Source organism: Rutidosis leptorrhynchoides, chromosome 3 (assembly GCF_046630445.1).
Source record: "Rutidosis leptorrhynchoides isolate AG116_Rl617_1_P2 chromosome 3, CSIRO_AGI_Rlap_v1, whole genome shotgun sequence".
Taxonomy (NCBI): Eukaryota; Viridiplantae; Streptophyta; class Magnoliopsida; order Asterales; family Asteraceae; genus Rutidosis; species Rutidosis leptorrhynchoides.
The window spans coordinates 91,926,134-91,933,670 of NC_092335.1; positions in this window are offsets into that span (position 1 = coordinate 91,926,134).

Here is a 7,537-nt window from a genome sequence, read left to right on the forward strand (position 1 = left end):
CCGAGAATGTAATCCGATTGGTCTTTTTCACTAGCAGACACTAAAGAACTAGTTTTCTCCCCCCATTTTGAATTTTTTTTCAATTGTAGGTTTTGTATGAAATTAATACGCTTTTTAAATTTAAGTTTTGTGTGAATTTAAAAACAAAATTTACTTTATTTCATTAAGTTTAAAAAAAATGATTTCTAAAATTCGTCGTGAGTTAAACACTAAGTCATAGAACCGAAATTGCTTTACCCAAGGACGGGGCGAAAAATTTTGTTATCATTATTTTAATATTATTGATCTAAAGTATGCCAAAAATATTATATGAACGTGGGGTTATATACCAAACTTCAAAAATATGTATATATATGTTTGTATTTTATGTTATATAGAAAACAGGGTAAAACATCGCACTTTCTAAAACTGACATTAAGTTCAGCAAAAGCTACTAATTCTGAAGACAAGACGTAAAATATCAAATGTGATATAAAACAATATGTTTACAAACTCGGTATTTTTAATCATTTTTCTACGCTAATCACCCTCATGAATTTAAATTTTTACTAATTTCTTGCAAATGAGGGCATTGCAAGATCTCAAGTATGGTGAAGGGTTATAAATTCTCTCGGGTTTACACTTGGTTTAATTGCCAAATTTTATAAAAATTTGAAATTTTTTTAACTAAATGAATTCAAAATCATGTTTATACATATTTATGAACGATAAAACTAGGTGTTAATACCGAAATTATTGTTACCTCGGAAAGGACATAAATTAAGAAACAACCCAAAATGCTTGAATTCATTTAAAACGGAATAAAGGAGAATAAAAAGGCAAAGAAAAAAATAAATAGAAGCTAAGTGTGGGAAGAATTTACCAAGTTATTTAAAACATATATCACATATTTTTGTACAAGGTTATTGCAGGTACTTTTGTTTTGGACGATATTAATCAGTTTTACCCAATATACTATAATATAAATGAAAGAAATATGGATCTACACGATGAATCAATTTCATCATTAAAAAGGAAGTAAAGTCTTCCGAAAAAGACACGCGCTTCTTGATTTAGGTCAGGAAGTTGTCGTCCAGACCAGCTGTAGGTTGACGAAAAACCCTAAAATCAGCAGGAAATTCACGGACCTCAGCATCAAACAGGGTCGCCAAGAGGTCAGACTTATCCTAACCATGAGAGGATCTGTCTCGTAAAATTGGGAGGGCGCCGTGCAAATTAGCTTGATAAGACTAATGAATCAGACCCCCGAAAAGGATAATCACCTTAAAGATTAAAAATCAGCTTTTAAGCCTGATATCACTTAATCCTTGAGATTGACTTTAAAGATTGAGAATTACAAACTCATGGAATTCAATGATATCTAAACTCGAGCTTGAACGAGGAAATATTTTGATCAAAAATAAAACCGATTTGTTTTCTGAAAACCTATTTTCAATGCGTTCAATACCATTGAAAGTAAAATCCTGATAATTCACCGGAATTCATTAGGTTACCTGAACCAAATTGGGTGTCAACCGTAAGAATAGTGGCTGCATAGCATGGTCGAAGACAGGACCTTGTGCCAGACCAAAAAATTATAGGGTGATCTTTACTATTTCTCCTACAAAGGATAATAATTGCATCCGACACGTTGTGGACCATGAACATCTGCATATCATTAGACATTGCCTTAACAGTTGCTTGTTCATCGCTTTCCTTTATAACCGGACGGTAGTTTACCGAAAGGTAATATACGGAGCAAGTATACTGGACGTGTTGCTTTCCTAATGCAAGAATTAGCAAGTGGGTGACACAAAACCATAAGTTTTGAGCTAAAATTTTAAATATCTGAAACCCACAAAACCCACAAAAATATTTTGCAAACACCGGTGAAGGGTTATTTCGGAAAACATGCTTGAGGTAAAATCTAGCTTGAATTTTCAAAAGATCAAAAGTTTTCATAAAGATCCAATTTCCTTAAAGGATCTAAATTTTCATAGTCATGTGAGACTGTAAACCACATCGTTACTATCATTGTTTATACCGCCGTATCAAAATCACTAATGTATAAAGTGTGAGAATAAAAAGTGATTCGAGTGAAGTGTGATTAAATTTCAAGTTCTGTATTGCTTGAGGACAAGCAACGCTCAAGTGTGGGGATATTTGATAGTGCTCCAAATGAACATATATTTAGGCGCAATATCCTTCCAATATGTAAACTTTTTAGTTGCAATTGTTCTATTTTCAAGTAATATTCGTTTAAATAAATAAGTGCAAAGACAAAAGACTAAAACGATGATTTAAAGGCGCAAACTTCTAAAAAGCTCAAATGTACAAGATACAATTCAAGTGGTTCAAAATATTGATGAGAAACGTCTAAAGATTACAAGAGTACAAGCCGCGAAATGCAAAGTACAAGATATCTAAGCATACGAATGTAGTGACCCGAACTTTTCCATGTTTTTATATATTAAATGAAATTGATATTTACATGATTAAATATTTCCAACATGTTAAGCAATCAAACTTGTTAAGACTTGATTAATTGAAATAGGTTTCATATAGACAATTGACCACCTAAGTTGACCGGCGATTCACGAACGTTAAAACTTGTAAAAACTATATGATGACATATATATGGATATATATGTAGTTAAAATGATATTATGATAAGTAAACATATCATTAAGCATATTAACAATGAACTACATATGTAAAAACAAGACTACTAACTTAATGATTTTGAAACGAGACATATATGTAACGATTATCGTTGTAACGACATTTAATGTATATATATCATATTAAGATATATTAATACATCATGATATCATGATAATGTAATAATTTAACATCTCATTTGATTTAATAAACAATGAGTTAACAACATTTAACAAGATCGTTAACCTAAAGGTTTCAAAACCACACTTACATGTAACGACTAACGATGACTTAACGACTCAGTTAAAATGTATATACATGTAGTGTTTTAATATGTATTCATACACTTTTGAAAGACTTCAAGACACTTATCAAAATACTTCTACTTAACAAAAATGATTACAAGTACATCCTCGTTCAGTTTCATCAACAATTCTACTCGTATGCACCCGTATTCGTACTCGTACAATACACAGCTTTTAGATGTATGTACTATTGGTATATACACTCCAATGATTAGCTCTTAGCAGCCCATGTGATTCACCTAACACATGTGGGAACCATCATTTGGCAACTAGCATGAAATATCTCATAAAATTACAAAAATATGAGTAATCATTCATGACTTATTTACATGTAAACAAAATTACACATCCTTTATATCTAATCCATATACCAACGACCAAACTCACCTACAAACACTTTCATTCTTCAATTTTATTCATCTAATTAATCTCTCTCAAGTTCTATCTTCAAGTTCTAAGTGTTCTTCATAAATTCTACAAGTTCTAGTTTCATAAAATTAAGAATACTTCCAAGTTTGCTAGCTTACTTCCAATCTTGTAGAGTGATCATCTAACCTCAAGAAATCTTTATTATTTACAGTTAGATATCTTTCTAATACAAGGTAATACTCATATTCAAACTTTGATTCAATTTCTATAACTATAACAATCTTATTTCGAGTGGAAATCTTACTTGAACTTGTTTTCGTGTCATGATTCTGCTTCAAGAACTTTCAAGCCAACCAAGGATCCTTTGAAGCTAGATCCATTTTTCTCATTTCCAGTAGCTTTATCCAAAAAACTTGAGGTAGTAATGATGTTCATAACATCATTCAATTCATACATATAAAGCTATCTTATTCGAAGGTTTAGACTTGTAATCACTAGAACATAGTTTATTTAATTCTAAACTTGTTCGCAAACAAAAGTTAATCCTTCTAACTTGACTTTTAAAATCAACTAAACACATGTTCTATATCTATATGATATGCTAACTTAATGATTTAAAACCTGGAAACACGAAGAACACTGTAAAATCGGACATACGCCGTCGTAGTAACACCGCGGGCTGTTTTGGGTTAGTTAATTAAAAACTATGATAAACTTTGATTTAAAAGTTGTTCTTCTGGGAAAATGATTTTTCTTATGAACATGAAACTATATCCAAAAATCATGGTTAAACTCAAAGTGGAAGTATGTTTTCTAAAATGGTCATCTAGACGTCGTTCTTTCGACTGAAATGACTACCTTTACAAAAACGACTTGTAACTTATATTTCTGTCTATAAACCTATACTTTTTCTATTTAGATTCATAAAATAGAGTTCAATATGAAACCATAGCAATTTTATTCACTCAAAACGGATTTAAAATGAAGAAGTTATGGGTAAAACAAGATTGGATAATTTTTCTTGTTGTAGCAACGTGAAAATTGGTAACAAATCTATATTAATCATATCCTAGTTAACTTATATTGTATTATACATGTATTCTAATATATTATGTAATCTTGGGATACCATAGACACGTATGCAAATGTTTTGACATATCATATCGACCCATGTGTATATATTATTTGGAACAACCATAGACACTCTATATGCAGTAATGTGGGAGTTAGCTATACAGGCTTGAGGTTGATTCCAAAAATATATATACTTTGAGTTGTGATCTAGCCTGAGACGTGTATACACTGGGTCGTGGATTGATTCAAGATAATATATATCAATTTTTTCTGTACATCTAACGTTGGACAACTAGTTGTAGGTTACTAACGAGGACAGCTGACTTAATAAACTTTGATATATATGTACATATTTGTTATAGGTTCGTGAATCGACCAGTGGCCAAGTCTTACTTCCCGACGAAGTAAAAATCTGTGAAAGTGAGTTATAGTCCCACTTTTAAAATCTAATATTTTTGGGATGAGAATACATGCAGGTTTTATAAATGATTTATAAAATAGACACAAGTACTTGAAACTACATTCTATGGTTGAATTATCGAAATTGAATATGCCCCTTTTTATTAAGTCTGGTAATCTAAGAATTAGGAAACAGACACCTTAATTGACGGGAATCCTAAAGATAGATCTATTGGGCCTAACAAACCCCATCCAAAGTACCGGATGCTTTAGTACTTCGAAATTTATATCATATTCGAAGGGTGTCCCGGAATGATGGGGATATTCTTATATATGCATCTTGTTAATGTCAGTTACCAGGTGTTCACCATATGAATGATTTTTATCTCTATGTATGGGATGTATATTGAAATATGAAATCTTGTGGTCTATTGTTACGATTTGATATATATAGGTTAAAACTATAACTCACCAACATTTTTTTTGACGTTTAAAGCATGTTTATTCTCAGGTGAATACTAAGAGCTTCCGCTATTGCATACTAAAATAAGGATAAGATTTGGAGTCCATGTTTGTATGATACTATGTAAAAACTGCATTCAAGAAACATATGTCGATGTAATATATTTCTATTGTAAACCATTATGTAATGGTCGTGTGTAAACAGTATATTTTAGATTATCATTATTTGATAATCTACGTAATGCTTTTAAAACCTTTATTGATAAAATAAAGGTTATGGTTGTTTTAAAAATGAATGCAGTCTTTGAAAAACGTCTCATATAGAGGTCAAAACCTCGCAACGAAATCAATTAATATGGAACGTTTATAATCAATATGAATGGGACATTTCAGTTGGTATCCGAGCGTTGGTCTTAGAGAACCAGAAGATTTGCATTAGTGTGTCTTATCGAGTTTGTTAGGATGCATTAGTGAGACTGGACTTCGACCGTGTTTTCTTTAAAAATGATTGCTTAACATTTTTGTTGGAAACTATATATTTTTAACATGTGAATATTATGTGATATATTAATCTCTTAACGTGTTTGATATTATGTGATAGATGTCTACCTCTAGAACAAGTCCCATTGACTCACCTAATAATAATGAAGAGTCAAATGTAAATTTGAATGATTCGTGGACTGATTCACAAGTTCCCGAAGAGGAACCGAAAGAAGAGTCGGAACCGGAAGAAGAATCGTAACCGGAAGAAGAATCGGAACCGAAAGAAGAAATAGAACCAGTGGGGGAAATAATAAAACGGTTAAGTAGAAGAAAATTCTCAACCAACCGATCATAGTTAATTATGGTCAATGGTGTTTCCGCCAAGGAAGCAAAGTATTGGGAGGATTACCAATTCTCCGATGAATCGGATCCCTACAAGGATTTCGATGATGTTATAAAAATTACCCCAACACAGTTTAATAAGGCAAAAGAGAACAATAAGGGAAAGGGCATAAAAATAGAGAAATTTGATTCCAAACCCGATGAACTTTATATGTATCGTCAACACCCGTATTTCTTAAGTTGTGACAATAACCCGGGAACCTCTAAACCACCAGGTTTTTCTAAACCAATGTGGAAAACGACGAATCATATTAGGGGAACATCATATATCCCTAGAAACTTGGCAAAACGAACCAAAACCGAAGAAGAAGAAACGAGCAAGTCAGAATAAGATAGTTGTATTCGTGTGGTGTAATATATGTAATATAGTGTGCTTATGCTTTATGATAAATGTAAAAATTATTTGTATTAATAAGTATTTTTTTATGAATCTAACTCTTGTCTATTTTACAGTATAAAAACACAAAATGGATAGACAACCCAATATTTTAAGAGACCTACCCGGAGACATGATTGATGAAATCTTGTCTAGAGTCGGTCAGAATTCCTCGGCACAACTATTTAAGGCGAGATCAGTTTGTAAGACATTCGAAGAACGTTCCAAGAATGCCTTGATTTATAAAAGGCTTTCGTTCGAAAGATGGGGGATATCACATTGGGAAATCCATAAGTTATGATGTGTTTACTTTGACGCATATATTGCGGGGAACCCAAATGCTATTTTACGTAACGGGTTAAGAAATTATTTTGACTCAATATATCCGAATATAGGACTTCGTGATTTAGAAAAAGCGGCTAACATGCAACATAAAGAAGCATGTTATGCTTACGGGTTAGTAGTGTTCGCTTCTCACCAAAGTGAGAACAAGAACATCGGGCTACAACTATTAAACAAAACGTTCCTACAAGTGACGGAGTCGGTAATTGGGGTAAGAAATGAGGTTTTTAGGTTATTACGAGACTGTTGGTCATTACGTAACCTTCATCCTTTTGACGACATTACAACACATTGTCTTACTATCGGTCACAACGGTTATGTTCCACAAAACCAAGGATGGGAAGTGGTATTAGTAAAACCAGAATGCATGACTTGTTTCTGGACGTATGAATTACGTGTCTTTATTGACTTGGCTAAACGCCTTATTTATTAACTAGAATTATCTTTGCAACTACTTTGTATCAAAGTTTTATGTGCTATATTTCATGCTATATGTAAAAAAAAGCGGTATTGTAAGTTTGCAAGTTTTTGTATAAAGGTTTGATTATGATTTATTTTTTTGTGATTAGTTTTTCATATAGAATTGTAGTAGTTGAAATGGTATGTTAGCTACTAAGTATGAACTTAACGGGTAGGTACTACCCGAATTAAAGAGTATAAAACGCTAATATGAAGAAAGAGCTTT